The following is a 24,992-nucleotide window of genomic DNA, read 5'->3' as shown; positions in this document are numbered from 1 at the left end:
TACCAATAGGTAGAAACAATAGAAATAGAAAGGGAGATCTTGTGTTTAAGCACACTAGTAATAAAAGAAATGCAGGTTAAAAGAATGATACTGATTTTTGCTTTCAGATTGGCAAATTTAAAAAAAATAAGTGTATAGCTTGAAGATTATACTCACGTAATGCTGGTAGGAGTCTAATTGTTTTACGTTTTCTGAAAAGTAATTTGGCAATTGAATAAAATAATTAATACTTTTGCCTGATAATTTACTTTTGGGTATCTGTCCTGAGCAGATAACTAGAAATGTAGATGAAGATTAATGATCTTCAAGGATATTCATCATGTATTTATCACTGAAAAATTGAAAACAAATAATTTATAAATGGTTTACTATAGTATTTCTTATTGTGAGTATATGGTATTTATTTTTATATTGTGTGACCACTAAAATGCATTGAAGAATTTAAAGTATGTATAGTGTAAATAGTTCACAAATGGCTAAATAAATTTTAGTATTTTCTACTATTTCTGTATTGTGTGCCCACTAAAATACTTGGAAGAATTTGAAGAATATTTAATTGCATGAAGAATTGCTTACAACATTAAGCTAGCAAACAAACAAAAAAAATCCTCAGGGTATTTACAGATTTATCCCGATTTTGTTTAAAAATAAATCACAAAATATATACATATTCACATACTGTGCATGATTGCAGAAGGAAAAAAAGCCAATATATATCCCAAAATGCTAACAGAAGCCATCTGTGGATGCTGAAATTATAAGCAATTTTTAACTTTTTGTTTAGAATTTTGTGTAATTTTACGTGTTCTTCTTTTAACATGAATCTCCGTTTTAACTACAATAATCCTAGAAAAAGTCAAACAAGTTGTATTTGGGCCCAGATCTCTGACAGAGATGTCCAGAGAGGAAGTACACTGCCTCATGAGATTAAAAATTCCCGAAAGATACTTGGATGAGGTTCTTGTCAAGGGGTTTGACTTTTCTGGTTCTGTCTGACCTCATGATTCTATAATTCTTGGCGTAACTCAGCTGTATACATGACAGGTATTTTTGTATAGCTCTGATAATGATAAAGTAGCTTCACTCTCCATGGGAGATGTTGGGAAGTAAATTTAAGTATAGTTATTGTTTTAAAGGAGAGCTGTTTGATGATAGCGCGTGAAGAGATCTTGAACAGTGGCAGTGGTGGAAGAAATAGAGATAGGAGGTCAGGAGTTAGGTCCTCGGAACTGATTTGATTTGAGAGGTTAAAAACAAACAAAAAACTTCACCTTTTAAATTTAGGAGACCAGGTAGATCATGAAGCTAGTAATAAAAATACAAAAGGAAGAAGAGGCAGGTTTTATTTTTTTTTCTTTTCCTCTTTTGTGTATGTGTGTGGAGGATTGGGGGAGGGTGGTGGAGTACATTATAAGTTTACTTTTTAAATATGTTGAGTTCAAGTGTCTGGGAGCCCTCCAGTTGGGATGTCCAGTAGGCAGTATCTTAGGACGAAGGTTAAGACTAATGACATATTTTGACTTCTACTACAAGGATTTTCAAACATTTTTTGCTCACATATCCCTTTGAAAAACTAGGGGAGAAAACCCACAAAAAACTGGATACCTTCTTACATATCTAGAATTTTTCTTCCAAGTGTATTTGTAAATGATGTAGATTTTGGTGTATTATTTAAATCACAGTTTTAAATACATCCAGGGGAATTTTTAAAATTTGATATGCCCATGATCTGTTTTAATAAAATGTGAGCAAGCTCTTAATTTTAACAGAATCTTTACATTCCTTATTTTTCTCTTTGAACTCATTTCTGTTTGACAGTCTCTACATATTCTTATCCTAATGTATTCTTTTATATTTGAAAGCGTTTTATCAATCACAGTGTCATACTTTTCTACAACAAAAGTAAATTCATTCATTAATTTAGTAGATGGAAATAGAAAGTACTTAAGCAGCGTCACCCAGTTCTTCTGAGTTCTATGCAAAAACAGTTATAATTTAAAACATTTGAAATTTCCTGTGTCTGTAAGGCTGTGTCAGATATATTTTGGATTGAGTTACCAATACAATGATAACCAGTAGACAATCAAAACAACATGTGAGTTATTAAATTTAATAAGTATTAAATAGTAAAAATTTCATTGGAAATGCATTTTGTTTATTTTAAATCATTTAGAAATCTATTTTATCCATTTATAAGTATTATTAGAAAAGATGAGGTTCTGCACCGATTCTCTTCCTTTTTTACTTTAAAGTATTGAGAAATCTTGTCCACAAATTTAGTAGATGGTAATAAAAAGTGCTTTATTTTAGCAGTATCACCCATTCTTTTGAGTTGACAGCAAAGTGATCCACAATCAAAAATACTTTTAAGGCTTTCTCGAGTAGCAAATGGATTTGGTTCTCCTTCCATTTTCATGGAAATAGGAGCTGGTGACCATTTGATTTGAAAAAAATTTGATACCCAGTCTGGAGAGCAATTACCTTTTTCAGCATTAATATTTGAAACTCTCCTTTTGGCTCCTCAGCTGTTGTTAGGCCCCAGCTCCACAGTAAGTTTCAGGACTTGTAGAGATTTATGTAGGGCAGAAGAGGAGAGGTGAAAGGGGAGAGGAGGTAAATGAAAACTGACGTGTCAGTAGAATAGTTTTAGAAAATTGTACATATGGAAGTTGAAGACCTAGAAATCAATTCCCTTGAAACTTTCCATGCCCAGGTGCTCCTCAGGGTATGTATGCATGACCCAGTTTGTAGACCACTGTTTACTGTATTTCACCTTATTACCTTGTTGCTGTATTTTACTGTTCTCCATAGGCATACAGAAATAATACCTTACGCATCAGGTGCTTTTTTTTTTTTTCCTGATTTTGTTTGCTCATAATCCTGGATCTCCATACTTAATCATTTTAGGCCTTCTTTAGGAATGGAATCAGAATATTACTGCTTGAAAGAGACCTTATAAGTAATTTATCTTCAACAGTTTGAAGATTTGGTTGTCGAGACTCAGAAAGGTCAGGATTTCTCCAAGATCACACAATTAGAAAGTGGAAAAATTAAAGCTGTAAACTTAGTTCTTCCAACTTTTAATCTGTTGCTTTTCTCACTATACCCCTACTTCCTTATAAAAGGATTGATTTATAGGATTTCCATAAGTAGCAGTCTTTCTTTACTGAACATTATTCCTTTGAGTAGCATTTGCTGATAGACCAGTGATTATTTGAACAAGTTAAAGGACAAACACACTCAATTTTTAAAATGTCTGAGTTACTTCTGCTTAAAATATAGTCAGATAAAGCAAAACCATTACTGAAAGTGTATTGGGCCTGTTAGGAAGATATTTGTTAAAATGTGATTTATGTATAACTCAGCAGGAATAACCTTTTTAAAAGGAACACATATTTCACCTGTATTTTAAAAATTAACTTAAGAATAAAACTTTTTTTTCCACTTTAGGGAATAAAAGAATTTTAGCAAATAAAAGCATATTCTTGATATACAAAGAGCTCACTCTCTAAACCTTTTATGTGTTTACTATGTATGAAAGGGTGAGTGGTAGAATTTTTTTTTTTTTACTTCATTTTACTTTTTGCTTGAATTCTTCATAGTGCACGTATATTTTAAGAAAAACAATGAAGTTATTGTGAAAAGCGAACTTTTTTTTAAGAGCAGTTTTAGTTTCACAGTAAAATTAAGAGGAATGTCAAGAGATTTTCCATGTACCTCCTGTCCCTACACATGCTTAGCCTCCGCCATGATCAACTTCCCCCCCAACAAAGTGCTACACTTGTTACAACTGATGAACCTAAATTGATATAATCATGCAAATTCCATACTATGTATATACATTAGGGTTCACTCTTGGTGTTATACAGTCTGTGAGCTTGGACAAATGTATAATGAAATGTATCCATCAGTATAGTGTCATACAGAGAATTTTCACTACCCTAAAAATCCTCTGTGCTCCACCTAATTATCCCTACCCCTCAGTTCCCAACAACCACTGAATGTTTTTACTCTCTCTCTAGTTTTCCCTTCTCCAGAATGTCACATAATTGGATTCATACAGTCCTCTGCCTTCAGGATGGCATCTTTCACTTCGGAATGTGCATTTAAGGTTCCTCCTTGTTTTTTCATGGCTTGGTAACTCATTTCTTTTTAGCACTGAATACTATTTCATTGTCTGGATGTATCACAGTTTATTTATCCATTCATCTACTGAAGGACATCTTAACTGGCTTCCAGGTTTTGGCACCGTGAATAATGCTGCTACAAACATCTGCTGGATTTTTGTGTGGACATAAGTTTTCAACTCCTTTGGGTAAATACCAAAGGAGTGTGATTGTAGGATCATATGGGTAAAAGTATATTTAGTTTTGTAAGAAAACACCAAACTATCTTCAAAGTGGCTGTACCTCTTTGCGTTCCCACCAGCAGTGAATGAAAATTCCTGTTGTTCCACATCATCACCAACATTTAGTATTCTCAGTGGTCTGGATTTTAGCCATTCTAATAAGTATGTAGTGATAGCTCATTGTTTTAATTTGCATTTCCCTGATGACATCTTTTCACATGCTTTTTGCTATCTGTATACCTTCTTCAGTGAAGTGTCTCTTAAAGGTCTTTGGCCCATTTTTAATTGAGTTGTTTTCTTATTGTTGAATTTTAAGAGTTCTTTATACATTTTGGATAATAGGCCTTTATTAGATGTCTCCTTTGCAAATATTTTCTCCCAGTGCATGTCTTGTCTTCTCATTCTCTTGACATTGTCTTTTGTAGAGCAGAAGTTTCAGCTTATCAGTTTCAATTTTTTTTTTTTTTTGGTGGACTGTGTCTTTGGTGCTGTATCTAAAAAGTCATCACCATACCCAAGGTCATCTAGATTTTTTCCTGTGTTTTCTTCTAAGAGTTCTATAGTTTCAGGTCTATCATTCAGGTCTATGATTCGTTTTGGGTTAATTTTTAAAAATTTATTGGAGTATAGTTGTTTTTCAGTGTTGTGTTAGTTTCACCTGTACACCAAAGTGAATCAGCTATACGTGTACACATATCTCCTCTTTTTTGAGTTTCCTTCCCATTTAGGTCACCACAGAGCATCAAATAGAGTTCCCTGAGCTATACAGTAGGTTCTTATTAGTTATCTACGTTTTGGGTTAATTTTTGTGAAGAGTGTAAAGTCTGTATCTAGATTCATTTTCGCATGAGGATGTCCTGTTGTTCCAGCACCATTTGTTAAAGAGACTATCTTTGCTCCAGACTATCTTTGTTCTGTTGTCAAAGATCAATTAACTGTACTTCTGTGGCTCTATTTCTGGGCTCTCCATTCTGTTCCATTGATCTATTTGTCTGTTCTTTCATCAGTACCACACTCTCTAGATTATTGTAGCTTCATAGTAAGTCTGGAAGTCGGGTAGTGTTAGCCCTCTGACTTTGGTCTTCTTCTTCAATATTGAGTTGGCTATTCTCAGATTTTTGCCTCTCCATATAAACTTTAGGAGCAGTTTGTTGATATCCCCCAAGATAACTTGCTGGGGGAATTTCCTGGCAGTCCAGTGGTTAGGACTCTGTGTTCTCACTGCTGAGGGCCTGGGTTTGATTCCTGGTTGGGGAACTAAGATCCCACATGCCTCATGGCGCAGCCCCCCCACCCCCCCAAAAAAAAGATAACTTGCTGGGATTTTTGATTGGGATTCCATTGAATCTGTAGATCATGTTGTGAAGAACTGACATTTTGACAATATTGAGTCTTCCTATCCATGAACGTGGAATGTCTCTCCATTTATTTAGTTGTTAGATTTGGTTCATCCAAGTTTTGTAGTTTTCCTCCTATATATCTTGTACACATTTATACCTAAATATTTCATTTTGTGGGGTGCTAATGTAAATGGAATTGTGTTTTTAATTTTAAATTGCAGTTGTTCATTGCTGGTATATAGGAAAGCGATTGACTTTGTATATTACCCTTGTACCCAGCAATCTAGCTGTAATAGCTCATTAGTTCCAGGAGGTTTTTTGTCTGTTTTTTTCCGATTTTTCTACATAAATGATCATGCGATCTGTGAACAAAGAGAGTTTTATGTCTTCCTTTCTAATCGATATACCTTTTATTTCCTTTTATTGTCTTATTGCATTAGCAAGGATTTCCAATATGATGTTGAAAAGGAGTGGTGAGTGGCCTTAGTCCTTGAAGGATTCTTTACTTTTAACAGGGCAATGTAATAATATCTATAGGAAAAAAATTAAGACTACTCAGCAGAAGGTTAGCAGAAGACTCACTCAGTTCCAGGAAGAAATACAAATGTAGGAAAACAGGTTCAGCTTTGCTAGTAATAAATGCAAAATAAAATAAATTTTAAAAATTTGGGGGGTGGGGAAACATTTTCTTACTGGCAAAGACTGGCAAAACCCAATCTTAGCAGGGTGTGAGAAAACGGTCTTTTTTTTTGTTTGTTTTAATTAATTTATTTATTTAATTTTGGCTGCATTGTGTCTTCCTTGCTGCACACTGGCTTTCTCTAGTTGCGGTGAGCGGGGGCTACTTTTCGTTGTGGTGCCTGGGCTTCTCCTTGCAGTGGCTTTTCTTGTTGCGGAGCACAGGCTCTAGGCACGTGGGCTTCAGTAGTTGTGGCAGTTGGGCTCAGTAGTTGTGGCTCACGGGCTCTAGAGCGCAGGCTCAGTATTTGTGGCTCATGGCTTAGTTGCTCAGGGGCATGTGGGATCTTCTCGAGCCTGGGCTAGAACCCGTGTCTTCTGCATTGGCAGGCAGATTCCCAGCCACTGTGCCACCCAGGGAAGTCCCGAAAATAGGTATTCTTATAAATGGAGCTGGGAGCATCATTTGGTTCAATCTTTTGGGAATACAGTAGGTCTTTACAAATCAAAATTTTAAATGTGAATATTACCCTTTCTGCAGTCCTGTAATTTATCCAAAGGGACAGTTAGAACAATTTGCTAAGATACATGTGCATAGATTTTTGGCAACAATTTGCAGTATTGATATTGATGGGTGTTTAGGTTATTTCAGTGCTCATCATTGGATATTGTTAAAATATGGTGTTTTAATTCAGCGTAAAAGTCTATATCCAGTAAAATGATGCCACAGATCCATATTTGTCTTGGAAAGGTATACGTAACAGTTTGAATGGGGAAAATTTTAGCTGAAAAGTGGCATGTATATATTAGCCTGTTGATTTAACTTTCTATGTAATATCTGCATTTGTCAATAAAAACATGGAGGATATTGTATACACCAGTATATGAATGCATACAAGTCTGGAAGGTCGCTCAGCAAAATGTTAACAGTGGCTATCTTTGGGTACTGGGGTTTCTGGTAACTTTTACTATTTTTGTACTTCTGTGGTTTGTTGTATTTTTTTTTTTTTTGTAATCAGAGAAATCAATTTTTTTAAAAAAACAACATTAAAAAGTAACACGCTGTCAGGTGGAATATCATTTAAGTAGAAATAAAGTTATGAAGAAACTTAGATCTAGTTAGAAAATAATTTATTATAGGATGGTCAGAAACGAGTTATTCACTGGCACATCGTAGGTATTCAGAGTGGTTTATTAAAATGGAATTATAGTGGGGGAATGATGTATGGAGGAATGCACTGCTTTTTTTTTTTTTTTTTTTGGCAGTATGTGGGCTTCTCATTGTTGTGGCCTCTCCCGTTGCGGAGCACAGGCTCCGGACGTGCAGGCTCAGCGGCCATGGCTCACGGGCCCAGCTGCTCCGCGGCATGTGGGATCTTCCCGGACCGGGGCATGAACCCGTGTCCCCTGCACCGGCAGGCGGACTCTCAACCACTGCGCCACCAGGGAAGCCCTGCACTGCATTTTTAATGGAAAAATGAAGTGAGTTTGGAGGCAGATAGTTTACAAAAAATATTATGCCTATTTCAGAGCTGAGAAGGTAAGCTTTCTGCTATAATATTTATGACCTGGAATCATAGAACATCAATGTTAGAAGAGTCTGTGGAAGTCAGCCCCCTCAACATCCAGATAAGTAAACTGAAACCAAGGAGGTTAAAGGACACACCGGGCAATCCAGAAGTCTCTTCTGTTGAACATCGTGATTTTGGCTGCTCAGTTTTTGCTTGAACATTTTTGGAATGAGAAGATTACCACTTTATAAGGCAGTCCATTTTGGTGTTGAAAGGTGTAATGGGTTGAATAGTGTCCACCAAAAATTCATGTCTACTTGGAACCTCAGAATGTGACCTTATTTGGAATGAGGATCTTTGCAAATGCAATCAAGATGAGGTCATATGGGTTAGGGCAAGCCCTAAGTCCAGTGACTGAAGTCTGTCTAAGCAGAGGAGAGGACACACAGAGCCTCTGACATACACACAAGAAAGAAGGCCATTTGAAGAGGGAGCAGAGATTGGAGCGATGCAGCTACAAGCCAGGAACTCCAAAGATTGCAGGGATACACCAGAAACTACTGAGATGCAAGGAAGGATTCTTCCCTAACACCTTCATTCCGAGGCAGCACAGCCCTGCCGACACCTTGATTTTGGACTTCTGGCCTCCAGAACTGAGAGAGAATAATCTGTTGTTTTAAGCCACCCAGCTGGTGGTACTTTGTTACAGCAGCCCTAGGAAACTAATACAAATGGGTTTGAATATTTTAAATGTGTTTGTTCGCTCTTGCAGTCAGCAGATGTTTACGGAGCACTCTTTACGTGCCAGGCACTTGGCTAGGTATATCAGAGATAAGTGAGACGTGCTTCCTGCCTCCATTCCTAGAGAGTGTCCATCAGGAAGGACAGCCATGTAAGTACGTGACTGCAGTACTGGACTAGGATTGTGTGTGGAGTTCAGTGGTGGCACAGTGGAGCTGGGAGAACCAGGGACGGTTTTACAAGAGACCTTTATGGTGGGTTTGAACGAAAGAGCTGAAATCAATCTCTGTGGGAATTCTGCTTGATTCTGCCACCGCTAGTGCTATCACTCCTACCTAGTTCAAGGTATGTAGCATGCTGTTACTAGAATTCTCTCACCACAGATCAGTCGAAGTAATTTTTATTTTTATTTTCTTATTTTGCCTGCACTGCATGGCTTGCGGGATCTCAGTTCCCTGACCAGGGATTGAACCTGGGCCTCTGCAGTGAAAGTGCCGAATCCTAACCACTAGACCATCAGGGAACTCCCCGAAGTAATTTTTAAAATGCAACCAGATCGGGTTTCCCTGGTGGCGCAGTGGTTGGGAGTCCGCCTGCCGATGCAGGGGACGCAGGTTCGTGCCCCGGTCCGGGAGGATCCCACATGCCGCGGAGCGGCTGGGCCCGTGAGCCATGGCCGCTGAGCCTGCGCGTCCGGAGCCTGTGCTCCGCAACGGGAGAGGCCGCAACAGTGAGAGGCCCGCGTACCACAAAAAAAGAAAAAAAAAATGCAACCAGATCATGCTTCTCTACTGAAAACATCAATGGGTTCTTATCACAATGAAAATAAAATCCAAACTCCTTTTCATCATACAGCCCCATAAAATCTGATCCCTCCTAACTTCAGTCGCATCTCCTTATACAGTGGTCTTCTTGCTGTCTGTGAACACTGTCAGGTTTGTTCCCATCTTGGACTTTGCACCTGCTCTGCCCTCAGACCCAGGATCTTCCGTGGCTCCTCTTCCTTCAAGTCTCGGCTCCCTCTTTGCAGAGGAGCCTTCCCTGACCACCCTATTTAAAAGCCCCCCTCCCCCATCTATCTATTACCTTGTTTTATTTACAGCACATACCACTAACTGGATTTGTCTATTTCTGCCTCGCTTCCAGCCTGCATCCCTGCCACCATAGAATGTGTGGTCTGGAAGCAGGGATCTTGTTTATACTGTTCGCTGCTTATACTGTTCACTGCTGTGTCCCTAGTGTACAACACATAGGAAGTGTTAAGTACAGAAGAAAGAAGAAAAACTTACTCTTTTAGTCTCACGCTTATCATGTCAGATCATATGTCAGCATGACTCTCTTTGGGATGAATCCCAAACTGTATTCTTATAATTTCATTTTATAGTCCCAGCCTATTCCCTCCCTCCGAAAATTGCACCTTCATCTTCATATCCTTTCTGAGCTGCCCTCTGTGGTATTGGAGCTATCTTAATTTCTAAAATTGTGTAATCTTATTTAAGGATGCATTGAGTTTTAGAAAAGTTGCCCAAAGTAACACAGCCGTGAATGGTGTTGCTAGGATTTGAACTTAGATCTCTCCCTGACTAGAGCGCCTTTCTGGTTGTTCTCCTATGAGGGTTTTGGTGAGTGGGAGGTAAAAATCCAGAATTAAAATAGGAGCCTTGTCCATTTGGACTAGAAATAGCAAACACTTATTATTTGTTTCTATAAAAAGAGCTCCGCGATATTTGTTGAAAGGAATTCTAAAAAGTAACTTTAATTTTTTTTCGACTAAAGTTAATTTGCTTGTTATAAAGAAGAAAGTAAACATCATCAGTAGTCTACCACCCAGAGACAGCTGCTGTTAACATTTTAGAACATTTTTATCCAATATTTTTCTGTGCAGAAATAAAATAATGTTATGTCATTTTCCTACATAAATCTTTCTCTGAATTTTGAAATAATTTCCTAATGTAATTATTAGATCAAAGCATATTGCCAAATTTTTTTCCAGAAAGGTGACCCCAATTTACATTTCCGTGAGCAGCACACGAGTGCCTTTTCATACCTTTTCAATATTTTTGGTTTCCACTTCTTGGATTTTTCTTGATATTAAACTTGGAATATATGTTTATTAGTTACCTACTAACTATCCTGGAATTGTCTATATCCATTGCCTATTTTTCTATTGGCAGCTTAGTATATTTTAAATCAGTTTTTAAATTTTACATTGATAATGAAAATGTCATATTTGTGGCAAACTTCCACCTTTTTGACTTATTTTTATTTTTTTAAATTTTATTTATTTATTTTTGGCTGCATTGGGTCTTCATTGCTGTGCACAGGCTTTCTCTAGTTGTGGTGAGCAGGGGCTACTCTTTGTTGCGGCGCGTGGGCTTCTCATTGCGGTGGCTTCTCCTGTTGCGGAGCACGGGCTCTAGGCGCACGGCCTTCAGTAGTTGTGGCATGTAGGCTCAGTAGTTGTGGCTTGCGGGCTCTAGAGCGCAGGCTCAGTAGTTTTGGCTTAGCTGCTCTGCGGTATGTGGGATTCTCCTGGACCAGGGCTCAAACCCATGTCCCCTGCATTGGCAGGCAGATTCCTAACCTCTGTGGACCACCAGGGAAGTCCCTTGACTTATTTTTAATAAAATGATGTTCTACCTGTACTGCTAAGCCTTTATCTAGTAAGTCTTATCTCTTTAATGATGTAGTCATCAGAGGGAATTTTTGTTAATAAAAGTTTTCAGCATTTTAAATTCTTCCACACAAACTTTTTGTCTTCAGCGTACTAATTTGATAAAGATCTTTTTCATTTTAATAAGTTGTATGGATTAATTGTCAATAACAAATTATAGGTAATTATCTCTTTGTATTTTAAATATATTGTAAAAGGAAGGTGACATAAGTACTTTTCCAGAATAGAACCAAGAATGTGAAATTGGAGGAAAAATTTTATACTTGGAAAATATATTGAAAATGAATGACTTGAGAACTTCTGAATGTACTTTCTAAGCATTCTCACCACTAAAGCAATTGGCATGTAACCTATCCCCCTCCTGCAAACATTTTTAATTTTGTGATAGTAACTCAAATTTTGTACTAAGAAAAATGGAACGTAGGACCCATTTTACATGGCTTTTCTAAAATCTCTAAAATTTTAGAGAGAATTTATGTCTTACAAACATTTAAGAGGATTTTTAATGGCTTATAACATTAACATAAAAGAGGACAATTTGAAGATAAAAGCAAAAACATAGATTACCTGCAGTGTGTAGAACCAACATTTTCATTTTTCTTTCATCACAGTGAAAATACTCCAAAATCATTTTCAGAGAAAAACTTTCCAGAAGTGACTTCAAGAATTTTTTGTGGTTGGCCTCAGTTCATTTCCATTTGAGGTGTAGTTTTAATAACTTTTTCAAGGCTTTCCACATTTATTTCCCCATCAGTGGTGTTTTTAAATTTCCTTTTTGTCGTTTTTTTGTTTGGTTGGTTAAGTCTCTTAGAGCAGGATTCAAGAGGGCTGCGCAAGAAGAGCCATTGAAGATGTAAAAATAAAATTTTAGAGTGTTTATTTTCAACCTTATTGTTTCAGTTCCTAATTTTATTTATGTTACATGGAGTACATAAAATTATATGTATCTAATTCATAAATAAATGCATTCCAAGTTTGGAGACTACTGTCAGAGAATCTGTTGATTGTAATGTATTTCTCACACGCACGTGTGTGCACGCGCGCACACACACACACACACACACACACACACACACAGGTCATGCAGGAACATACACAACATTTCAAAGGGTTCTTGGAGTCCGTCCATCATACCTCTAGAATACTCGCGTTCCTGTTTAACCACAACCTGCCTTGCCTCCTGAGTGCACTTAGCCGCAGCTCTTTGTCTACTGATTTATTTAATTTTTAAAATTTTTTCCTTAAAGACAATTTCATGAGGTCCATGGTATTTGGATTATAGAAATTTGCTAGGCAAACAGATTTTTTTTTTTTTTGCGGTACGCGGATCTCTCACTGTTGTAGCCTCTCCCATTGCGGAGCACAGGCTCCGGACACGCAGGCTCAGCGGTCATGGCTCACGGGCCCAGCCGCCCCACGGCATGTGGGATCCTCCCGGACCGGGGCACGAACCCGTGTCCCCTGCATCGGCAGGTGGACTCTCAACCACTGTGCCACCAGGGAAGCCCTAATTTATTTAATGTTATTAACCAACTCTGATTTCCATCCTTAAGGTTCCAGCCGAGGGTTAACTCTTAGAAGAGCCACCTTGTGTACCTATCTGTCCTGATTTCAGTTTGGTTAAACTATGAGCTCCTTAAGAGTGGTCACTGTTTATTTAGCTCTGTTCAGCCCAGTGCTTCATACAAAGTAGATATTTAGCAAATGAAAAGAGTGCGTCAAACCTTTATAAAGTCCTGTCAGTGACCCATCCTACAGAGTCCAGCTTCCTGCTCTCCCCACACTCCCTCCTATTTCCCCCTTCCCACGATGCCACCTCATACGCTGCTGCGGCAACAGTCATTTCTGTCTTAAAGGGTCTTATGCCATCTCAAGGTGGCCGCTCTTAATTCTTTGACGACTGAAGGATTTCTGGAAGGCCTCAAAGTGGTAGTAGTATTCAGATCCCCTCATATAAAGCTGGTAAATGACATGGTCAGGATCAGGGATAGGCTTTCAACCTTGAGGACTTTATAAAAGGTCTCTATGGCTTCCCTCGTGGTGCAGTGGTTAAGAGTCCGCCTGTTAATGCAGGGGACACGGGTTCGAGCCCTGGTCTGGGAAGATCCCACATGCCACGGAGCAGCTAAGCCTTTGTGCCACAACTACTGAACCTGTGCTGTAGAGCCCGCGAGCCACAACTACTGAGCCCCCATGCTACAACTACTGAAGCCCACATGCCTAGATCCCGTGCTCCACAACAAGAGAAGCCATGGAAGTGAGAAGCCCGCGCACCACAACAAAGAGTAGCCCCCGCTCGCTGCAATTAGAGAAAGCCAGCGCGTAGCAACAAAGACCCAACACAGCCAATAAATAAATAAATAAAATAAATTACCAAAAAAAAAAGTATCTGGATTTCTCCTGGGGCTTTGGTTGTCTTAATGGATTATAGACCCTTGTTGTTGAGTAACCAGGTGATGACTATAGGTAGCCCTTTTCTTCAGTACACTGTGGGATGTAGCCCCAGGTCAACACACCCTCTTTATTTTTTTTTTTAAATAAATTTATTTATTTATTTGTTTTTGGCTGCGCTGGGTCTTCGTTGCTGCGCGTGGGCTTCCTCTAGTTGCGACGAGTGGGGGCTACTCTTCATTCCGGTGCGCGGGCTTCTCATTGCGGTGGCTTCTCTTGTTGCGGAGCGCAGGCTCCAGGTGCACGGGCTTCAGTAGTTGTGGCGCACGGGCCCAGTCGCTCCGCGGCATGTGCGATCTTCCCAGACTAGGGCCCGAACCCCTGTACCCTGCATTGGCAGGCGGATTCCCAACCACTGCACCACCAGGGAAGCCCACCTTCTTTATTCTTTAGCATATAAGTGTGTAACTAGAGAACGCTTAGCCAAAAGAAAATGGTTATAAAATTTTTCTTGTTAGAAACTAGACTGGTTGGTTCAGGTATAACACCAGTGATGCCCAATAGAAATACAGTGTGAGCCATGTATGTCGTTTAAAACTTTCCTGTAGCCACATTTAAAACAGTAAAATGAAACAGGTGAAATTAGTTTTAATGTATGTTATTTAACCAACTCTATCCTAAATATTGTTAATTTAACATGTAATCAATACAAAAAAGATGTTAGTGGTAAATTTTATGTATTTTTGGAGCACACATCTCGGTTCTGACCAGCACCATTTCAAGCACTCCGTAGCCACAGTGGCTGCTGATTCACTGGACAGCGTGGCTCTAGAAATAATGATATTTTATAGTACATCTTGTTAGAGGGTGTCAAGGCCACCTCTTTTTTCTATAATTAGACACATTTGTTGTTACATTTTATGGGGTTCTGTACATTTCCCTTATTCAAACCTTGTTTACTTATTAGGCTTGGAAATACCAAGATACCAGTATAAGTTAGCTGCATTTTTAGAGAGATTGTATATAGTAGTCCCCCCACTTGTCTGCGGGGAATATGTCCCAAGACCCACAGGAGATGCCTGAAACTGTGGATGGTACCAAACCCTGTACATACTCTGTTTTTTCCTGTACACACGTGTGATAAAGTTTAACTTAAAAATTAGGCACAGTGGGCTTCCCTGGTGGCACAGTGGTTGAGAATCTGCCTGCTAATGCAGGGGACACGGGTTCGAGCCCTGGTCTGGGAGGATCCCACATGCCGCAGAGCAACTAGGCCTGTGAGCCACAGCTACTGAGCCTGCGCGTCTGGAGCCTGTGCTCCGCAACAGGAGAGGCTGCGATAGTGAGAGGCCCGCGCACCATGATGAAGAGTGGCCCCCGCTTGCCACAACTAGAGAAAGCCCTCGCACAGAAACGAAGACCCAACACAGCCATAAATAAATAAATTTAAAAAAATATTAGGCACAGTAAGAGATTAACAACAATAATAAAATAGAACAATTACAGAACAATTATGTAGAACAATTATAATAGAACAATTATAATAATACACTGTAGTAAAAGTTAAGTGGATGTATCTCTCTCAAAATCTTAGTGTACAAATCTAATGCCTTTTCCATCTTAACTAAGCACTTAAAATGTACTGTGGCCGTAACTTTTGCAGTTTGAGGTGTGACAGCAAAACTAGCACAAATTTCTTTTTCCTTCACAATTTCGCAGATAGAAGAGTTGTTCTTACCACAGGTCTTAGCAACCCCAGCATACAATTTTTTTTTTCTTAAGTCAAGAACTTTCACCTCTTCACTTAAAGGAAGCACTGTAGGGCCTCTCTTTGGCATATGAGTCACCAGCATCACTACTTTTGCACTTGGAAGCTTTATTAAGTGAATAATTATTAAGTAAGATAAGGGTTACTTGAATACAAGCATTGAGATACGGTGTTGTTCTGATAACTGAGATGGCTACTAAGTAACTAATGGGCAGGATACGCTGGACAAAGGGATGGTTCATGTCCCAGGTGGGACAGTTCGAGATTTCATCATGCTGTTCAGAGGGGTGCACATTTTAAAACTTGTGTATTGTTTATTTCTGGAATTTTCCATTTAATATTTTTCGAACTGCGGTTAACCGGGGGTAACTGAAGCCGTGGAGTGCGGAACCTGAACTAAGAGGGGACTGCTGACTACTGTAGTTAGAAAAATGAGAGGACGACAGAGTTTTTAGCAGCTCTGTTTTGCTTTCTTTGGGCTTGGCTGTTTCAGTTTCTTAGTTCTGGGGTGTAGGGACTTCAGTCTTAAAAGCTATGCTTTTCATAGTGGGGCCAGCTCTTGTCCTTCTCCAGAAAGATTTTTTTAGGTTGAGGGAAGTTGCTGGTGAGAAAAGGCATAAAGCTTCTTGTTGGTTCAGGTTCTGTATATCCCCTTGCACGCATGGAGACTAGACTTTGTTTCTTCTAAGAAATACAAATGTGAAAGATGAAGCAAAAGGGTTTTTTTTGTTGTTTTTGTGTGTGTTTTGTTTGTTTTTTACAAAGTAGAAATAGTTTAGTTATGTGAAGCCAGTCTTGTTTGGGTAAGGCTGTTAGCTAGTACCCTAGAGGAACATGGGTAAATAATTCTGCATTGTTAAAGAAAGAACACAATGGCAGGATTGCAGACCAGGTACCTTGGATGTGAACATTGGCCAGAGGATCCATGCTTTATACCACTATGAAAGTGGATAGGATAAAAATCCTTTAAATCTGGGGCTTCCCTGGCAGTCCCGTGGTTACTACTCCACGCTTTCAGTGCACGGGGCACGGGTTGGATCCCTGATCAGGGAACTAAGATCCCACATTTGTCACGGCTGAAAAATTAAAAATAAATAAAAAATAGGGAAAATTTATTTTTTAAAAAATCCTTTAAATCTGTTTTGAAACCATTTTTAAGACAGTCTTAAAACAGAATGTAAAATGTCTCAAAGCAGATTTAATTCAACAATTTCAACTTTTTAAATTATCAGACTAACTTAATATTATTGAAAGTTTGAAAGGAATAATCACCCATAATCCTGCCATTATAGCATTATTATTTTTATGCAGTTGCCATGTTTTTATATGTATTTTAAGGTAGTTGTGATGAACGGGTACATTTAATTTTGTAGCTTTTTAGAATATGTTACTTTTTAAAATGTGGATTTGTAATGTTACTCAGTAATAAGATACCTTTTTATTTAGTTGTCATACAGTAGCCTGAAAATAGATACAGGCTGGTGAAGTGATTCCGTTCCTTGAAGTAATACAGGGATTTCATTTGTCATGGTTGTCTGTGAGTTGCTGCCAGTCTGTGGGGATGGGGAAGAGAGGAATGTCAGGGCAGTTTACATCGAGGAGGTGGGCAGGAAGCTGTGGTATCTCTTCTACTCTTGTCGCATTGGTGAGAACTACGTGGCTCCACTTAGCCGCACAGGAGGCTGGAAGGGAGAAATAACACAGTAGGAACGTGCTGTGCACAGCTTTCTCCACATTGTGGGCTTCCCTAGGGTGGTTTTTATAGAACTGGGATTACTGGTCCAAAGAGTACGAACATTTGAATAGAATATTTATTTCTACATTACTTTTGTAAAGCAGCCATTTCATTACTCTGGAGACCGACCAAAGGCCAATTGCATAAAGCTTTGAAAAGTGTAATGCTGTCGAACTTGGAGTAAGAAAAATGGGAATCTCTGGCATTCTTGGCTGGGGCTACGCACATTCCACCCTACTCTCTCCCAGCTCGGTTGGCATGAGGTTCTGCCAGCAAGAAGCAGGCTGTGAAGACCTCACCTTGAAGAGGGCTCAGCTCTTTGGAGTGGCGGGTGTTGTTGCTCAGTGGCATTTTCTGTGGATGTGGATTTCAGAGGTGCATGGGAGGGCCAGTGGCTCCGCTTATATAGCAGACTGCAGTACTGTTTGGGGCACACGTATTCCTGGATGAGGCTGAGCATAAGCACAGAGAAGATCTGAGCAGGCCCACGGTATTCATATACTTTAGACTGACCCTGGAGTTCTGTGCATGCACCTGGGAGATGTGAAAGGGCCTGAGGAAAGATAAACCTGGGGCAAACTGGAAAACAGACTGAATTTCCCAGGAGCTCCCCTACCCACGCACATACCCATCAGCAGAGGTGGGAGCCTCACTGGCTAAAGGTGTTTGAGCATAACCTCTGCCCAGTCCAAGTTGACCGTGAAATTATGCAAAGCTGCAACCCCTCAGGAAGTCAGGCTTAAAAATAAAAAGATACATTTAAACCAAGACTGAGCAGAGACATCAGTGGTGGCATATCACAGGGAGACAGAGTTCACATATTTAGCCCAGACGTGATACCAGACAGAAACTAAAGTAAGACAGCAACAATACCTATTAGGGGGAAAAGAATCAGAATTCAGAGTTGCTGTATTATATACAATCCATAGGTTTAACAACAAAATTACAAGCCACGGAAGGAAACAGGAAAAAAAGTGTGACTAGTGCACAGGAAAAAGGAGCGGTCAAAAAAAGTGTCTCTGGGCTTCCCTGGTGGCGCAGTGGTTGAGAGTCCACCTGCCGATGCAGGGGACACGGGTTTGTGCCCCGGTCCGGGAAGATCCCACATGCCGCGGAGCGGCTAGGCCCGTGAGCCATGACCGCTGAGCCTGCGCGTCTGGAGCCTGTGCTCCGCAACGGGAGAGGCCACAGCAGTGAGAGGCCTGCGTACGACAAAAAAAAAAAAAAAAAAAAAGTTAAAATGGAAATTCTAGACTTGAAGACTACAATACTTGAAATGAAAAATTCACTAGAGGGTCTCAACAGCAGTTTTGAGATGCTAATAAAAAGAATCAGTGAATTTAAAGACAGACCAGTAGATATGATTCAATCTGAAAAACAGAGAAAAATGATTGGAGGAAAATGAACAGAGCCTCAGGGTCAAGCATACAACATAGGCGTAATGGGAGTCTCAGAAGGAGAGAGAAAGGTGCGGGAAATAGCCTTGTGGGAAGCTTTCCAAATTTGATGAAAACCTTTAAACTTCACATCCAGAAGCTCAGTGAATCTTAGTAGGATAAATATGAGACCTGTGCCTAGACACAACATAGACAATCTTGTTGAAAGACAAGAGAAAACCTTGAGATCAGCAAGAGGAAAAGCACTCATTGCATACAGAGGATCATCAGTGGCTGCCTTCTCGTCAGAAACACTCGGGGCAGTGGGACAGCACACCTGAAGCGCTGAAAGAGAAAAAGCTGTCTGTGAATAATTCTATATTTAGCAAAGCTATCATTCAGAAACGAGGGTGAAATACATTCCTGTGCAGAGACTGAGAGAATTTGTGGCAAGCAGACCTGCCTTACAAGAAATATGAGAAGTTCTTAAGGTTGTCAGGAAATGACACCAGATGGTAACTCAGCTCCACAGGATGAAATGAAGACACTGGAAATCTAAATATGTAGGTTAATATGAAAACTTGAAATACATTTTTTCCCATTTCTTAACTTTTTAAAAAGGCATTGAATTGTATCTAAAAACAAATTAAGTACCTGTAACATTTCATCCCACCCCCCCACCTCCACCATGTTATAATTCATTCATCCCAGTTGTACACAAATTGTTCCCAGCTGTTTGCCTTTTGGTCTGTACGATCTCAAAAGTTTTGGTTTCAGGACCCCTTTCCACTCTAAAAACTTGCTGAAGACTCCAAAGAGCTTTTGTTTATAGGGGTTTCGTCTATTGATATGTTTTTGTATTAGAAAATAAAATAGAAGAATTCAAATACTGTTCATTTAAAAATAACTGTAATACCAATTGCATGTTAACATAATGTTTTTTAATGGAAAAAAATCTATATTTTCCAAAGCAAAGAAAGTTAATGAGGAGAGTGGCATTGATTTACACTTTGCAAAGCTCATTAGTTTGGGCTTAATAGCAGACAGTCTGCTTGGAACTTGTTGCTTTGGCTGAAGTACATGAAGAAAAGCTGGCCCCGCTCGTTGGAAAAGAGAGGGGGTACTGTCGTAGCCTGTCCTTGTAATTGCGGATAGTTTTCTTTGATATGAACCAGAACTCAAGAAATGGTAGTTTCTGAGAAGTTAGTTGCAATGTGGGATCTAAAACATTATCAGTGAATTTTTTGATTCATTGTTACATTAAACTTCGTTCCATTAAAACTCATTCCTGTTTAAAGGATAATGGAATAAAAAGTTTGCTCTCTGAAGTAATACATTTGGAAAAAAACTATTAGGGTAATCAAGTATTGCATAAGAATGTCTTTTGAAAGGCTTTTCATTAACTAGCATTTGAGATTTCTAAGTTAGGACTTAGTTTAAACTCCTGGGAGCTGGAATCACAGATTTTCTCTATCATTACTAGGGACTTGATTTAAAGCTTAGTTACAGCATCATCATCACCACCATCATTATTGTAAAAGTAATACCTCCTTGTGGTAAAATTAAAAAATTCAGAAGGGTATAGAATGCAGTTAAGGAAACCTTTCCTTCCCAGTTCCCCAGAGGTAAGTAGTGTTTATAGTTTCTTGAAGGTTTTTTTGCAAATTTGGTCACATAAACACCTTGATATGTATTACAAGTATACATAGGAAAATCTTTTTTAAACACATGGGATCATAATAAACGTTGTTCCGTAAATACACAAATCTTGAGCATCTTTGTATCAGTATAGTAGGTATGTCATTCTCTTAGAGACTGCCTAGTATGTATGTTACTAGATTGGTTATTGGAAGAAAAAAATTTAGTAATAAAGTACCACTTTTAAAATTTGTTCCCACTTAAGTATTGTTCCTGATGCATTATTAATATTTTTATTGGTCAGATACAATAAAATCAGCTGCAAAATGAAATTGCTTATCTTGCAAAAAGTATGCAGGTTTTCATAAAATTCATGGGTGTGACATTAAAAAATTCAACTCTATTGACAGACTGCCAGCTGAAGATCTAAGATGATAACATACTGGATGTCTTTATTTTTATTTTTTTAACATCTTTATTGGAGTATGATTGCTTTACAGTGGTGTGTTAGTTTCTGCTTTATAACAAAGTGAATCAGCTATACATATACATATATCCCCATATCTCCTCCTTCTTGCATCTCGCTCCTACCCTCCCTATCCCACCGCTCTAGGTGGACACAGAGCACCGAGCTGATCTCCCTGTGCTGTGTGGCTGCTTCCCACTAGCTATCTGTTTTACATTTGGTAGTGTATATATGTCCATGCCACTCTCTCACTTCGTCCGAACTTACCCTTCCCCCTCCCCCTCCACGTGTCCTCAAGTCCATTCTCTACGTCTGCGTCTTTATTCCTGTCCTGCCCCTAGGCTCTTCAGAACCTTGTTTTCTTTTTTTTTTAGATTCCATATATATGTGTTAGCATATGGTATTTGTTTTTCTCTTTCTGACTTACTTCACTCTGTATGACAGACTCTAGGTCCATCCACCTTACTACAAATAACTCAATTTCGTTTCTTTTTATGGCTGAGTAATATTCCATTGTATATATGTGCCACATCTTCTTTATCCCTTCATCTGTCGATGGACACTTAGGTTGCTTCCATGTCCTGGCTATTGTAAATAGAGCTGCAATGAACATTGTGGTACATGACTCTTTTTGAATTACGGTTTTCTCAGGGTATGTGCCCAGTAGTGGGATTACTGGGTCATAATAACATGCTAGCTGTTTTTTAAGGGAGCCTGATTCGATTGCAGTGACTTTTGATGCAAATGATTAGAGAGAGACCCTTAGGAAAAATGGATGAAGCCATTCAGTACTTTTGAAAAGATGATCATTGTGATTGAGAAAAAAACATGAAGGTTGTATTATATTATGTTATCATACAATTTTGTTGAAAAGCTTACACTAAAAGGTAAAGTCAACACGATTCTGTTTTTTATTCTTAGAATTTGTGCATAGTTAAAATTATAACTTACATCTTGTTAACTATAACTTAAACTTGTTTTTATATTTGTTATTTTTCAAGTCAAAATCTTGAAAATCAGTTATTATTTTCAATTTTATAATTACATTTTGGTGCTTAGCTTGAGAGAGTTCACTAAGTGGCCTTTCCCCAGTATCAGTCATCTCCAGAAGACTAGGAACTCATGAATTGCAGTGCATGGATGTACTTTAACTTAGGTCCCTGTCAATTAAGATATTTAGGCTAGCGAATTCCCTGGCAGTCCAGTGGTTAGGACTCAGTGCTTTCACTGCAGGGGCCTGGGTTCAGTCCCTGGTGGGGGAACTAAGATCCCGCAGGCCACGTTGGTGCACCCAAAAAAAAAAAAGATATTTAGGCTAACAGTATTTTTTTGTGCCTCTTATAAACAGTGCTGCAGTGAATGTCCTGTGCATATATCTTTACATTCCAACGTATGTCCATGGTATACATTTCTGTGAGGGGAATAACTTGGGTCGAAAGCTACATGCATTTACAATTTTGCTAGCTCCAAAAGGGTTGCATCAATTGACATTCTCACTGCAAAACTGTGTATACTTCACAGTGTATTCCTTGTTGCCCAGATCTTTTCTTAAGTTAGCATAGTGAGAGTTTGTACAATGAGTTCAAATAGTGAAAGATGAGGTGTTACTGAACTCTTTTTAGTTCCTGAGATTTGGATGGCCAGAGTCGGGACAGCCTGGACAGTGAAGGGTCCATCTGAAAACTGATCATCCTCTGGTCCCTGAGTTAGATGGTTAGAGAGTTTGAATAATGCAGAATTCCAGCTGTTTCTTTCTTCTGTCATCTCCACACCCTCACTGGCAGTGAGGTATCATCAATGTTTTTGTCCTTGATAGCGTGATGGGTTAAAATAAAAAGGTGTCTCATTAGGTCTGTTTCGCTTCTCTTTAGTTATAAGTGATACTATGCATATTTTTATTTGAATGGCATTTATATTTTAAAATAATATGTAAAATATCTTCTTGTATCATAAGAGTGATTTTCCACCATTAGGGAAATAAATTCATTTTATAATATTACTAACATTTTATCGAATTTCTTTTTACTTTTTATGGTAATTTTTTGTGTGTGGTAGTTTTATTTAGTGAAATGTATAATTTTTCCCCTTTTAAGGCTTCTGGTTCTATGTCATAGAGTATTATCTGCTGTGCCTCAAGATAATAGGTCTTTCATGTATTCTCCTACAGTCTTTTACATTATTCTTTCGATAATTCTATTAACACAGTTTTTTGTTTTTTGTTTTTTTGCGGTACACGGGCCTCTCACTGTTGTGGCCTCTCCCATTGCGGAGCACAGGCTCCGGACGCGCAGGCTCAGCGGCCATGGCTCACGGACCTAGCCGCTCCGCGGCATGTGGGATCTTCCCGGACCGGGACACGAACCCGCATCCCCTGCATCGGCAGGCGGACTCTCAACCACTGCACCACCAGGGAAGCCCCCACAGTTTGTTTTTCATGTTTTGATCTTTGCTCCATCTGTGGAATTTATTGTGGTGTAAGGAGTAAGGCAGAAATCCAGCTTTTTTCCTCTCCTTACTATCCAGTTTCCCCTAAATTGTTTATCAACTTACACACCTTTTCCCCCATGTATTTGAAATGCCGCCTTTATCGTGTGTGAAGTTGTTGTGTCTGTTTGGTCTATCGCTGGGCTCTGTTGTGTTTCAGTGAGCGTATTCATGTGCCAGGATTAAACTGTTTTAATTACAGCTTAATAATATTTTAAAATATGTAATAGGACTATTCTCCCCTCTTTTCTCTCCTACCTGATTATGCATGCATGGTTATTATCCTAGAAGAATTTATCATTAGTCAAAAACTCCCCTCTCACTACCCGTAAAATATCCTGTGGGTGTTTTTACTGGGATTGTTGGAATTTGTTGTTTGGGCAAACTGGCATTATTAGAATTAATGCAGATAAAGTGGTTAGAGCAGCGCCTGGCAGAGAGTAAACAGTCAGAAGAGACCAGCTGCTGCGCTGGATGTACTTTCCGCGCTTTCAGTGTATTCACTCCCTCCCTCTTGCTCTGCGCTTCAGGGGGCTGACCTTTATGGACGGCCTCATCAGGGCTGTCTTGCCACTGGCTTCTTGTTGGACTTGGCAGGACTGGTAGGAGATGGGAGGGTGGGAGGGAAGAGAGGTTAGGGTGTATTTCCCAGCCTGTCACCCTCTTAGCACCGTTTGTCTCCCGAAGGCTCACCTTCTGCCTGATGTTTCCTTGCCCATAGTCAGAGTCCTCCCTAGGGTCTGGAAGTAACGGTGGTAACAGCTTCCTGCTGCTGTTGCTACCCTCTGGGAGCTTCACCCTGCCCAGTCCTTAGTAAATAGTTCTTTCATGAATTTCTCCTCAGTTACTCCTTGAAGTGTGTCATCAGTTTTCCTGCCAGGAGCCTGACTGATACAGCTGCTCTCATCCTAATGCTGAATCTTTCTATTCTAGTCTTTTTTGAGATCCCTCAATAGAGATGAAAACTAGAGTCCATTATCATTTTTGTTGTTTATACTCAGGTTTACTTCTCTTTGGTTGCAATTGTAAATGGAATCTTTTCTCTCATTATGGTTTCTGTTTGTAAATAGACAAACTATTGATTTTTGTATGTTAATTTTGTCATCAGCTGCATAGTGAGTTTTCTAGTAGCTTTTCAGTACCTTTTCTTGTTTATTTCATAATCACTTGCAAATAATGATAACTTTGCCCTTTTATCTTTACTTCGTTGGGAGTATTTATTTGGGAATGGTTGTTTATTTTATTCAAATGCATTTTGGGGCATTTGAGATGCTTAAAGTTTTTCACCTTTGATCTACTAATTTGGTAAATTATCCTAAATTATCTAAAATTAACTTACTGTTATATTCCTAGAATGGTTCTTACTTGGTTAAGGTATATTATTCTTTTAATGGTTCTACTTGCTAGTATTTTGTTATAGGACTTTTGTAGCAATATCCCTTACAGAAAATTATCTATAGCTTTCTCTCCCCATCCAGTATCATGTTGCAGTAATAGTACTCTATTGGTATCATTCTTGTATTTTTTGAGGCAAGTCAAAAACAGTAAGGCAGCAAAGAAAAGAAAATTTTTTTTTAATACAAAGATTTTTAAAGCAGTGAGGAAGTTAACTGGTTACCAGGGAAACTAGCATCATACATTGCTAGTTATAAGGATGTCTTTTGTATCAGAGTGGAACAGAATACAATTGTTACAAGACTTATGATGTGTCTGTAATGAAGTGGTGGCACATAATACCATCTTTCACTTAATAGTTCTTTCATCTACTTTGTCTCATACTGTGAAGAGAAATGGGTAGGTATTAGCCCCATTTAACAAATGTGAAGGTTTAGGTTCAGAGAG

At 39.0% G+C, this 24,992-nt stretch overlaps 1 protein-coding gene and 1 non-coding gene across 2 annotated transcripts in view; one reads left to right on the top strand and one right to left on the bottom strand.

Moving 5' to 3' along the window:
- The window catches only part of PDE7A (phosphodiesterase 7A), a 114,243-nt gene that overhangs the window by 8,173 nt on the left and 81,078 nt on the right, over positions 1 to 24,992 (top strand). The gene's annotated exons all lie outside the window — the stretch shown is intronic.
- On the bottom strand, positions 9,070 to 9,141 carry TRNAE-UUC (transfer RNA glutamic acid (anticodon UUC)). Its single transcript has one exon. It is a non-coding gene; the product is annotated as a tRNA-Glu (tRNA).

The sequence above is a fragment of the Delphinus delphis genome, chromosome 17, assembly GCF_949987515.2.
Source record: "Delphinus delphis chromosome 17, mDelDel1.2, whole genome shotgun sequence".
Classification (NCBI taxonomy): Eukaryota; Metazoa; Chordata; class Mammalia; order Artiodactyla; family Delphinidae; genus Delphinus; species Delphinus delphis.
This window is presented reverse-complemented; position numbering and strand designations above follow the sequence as displayed.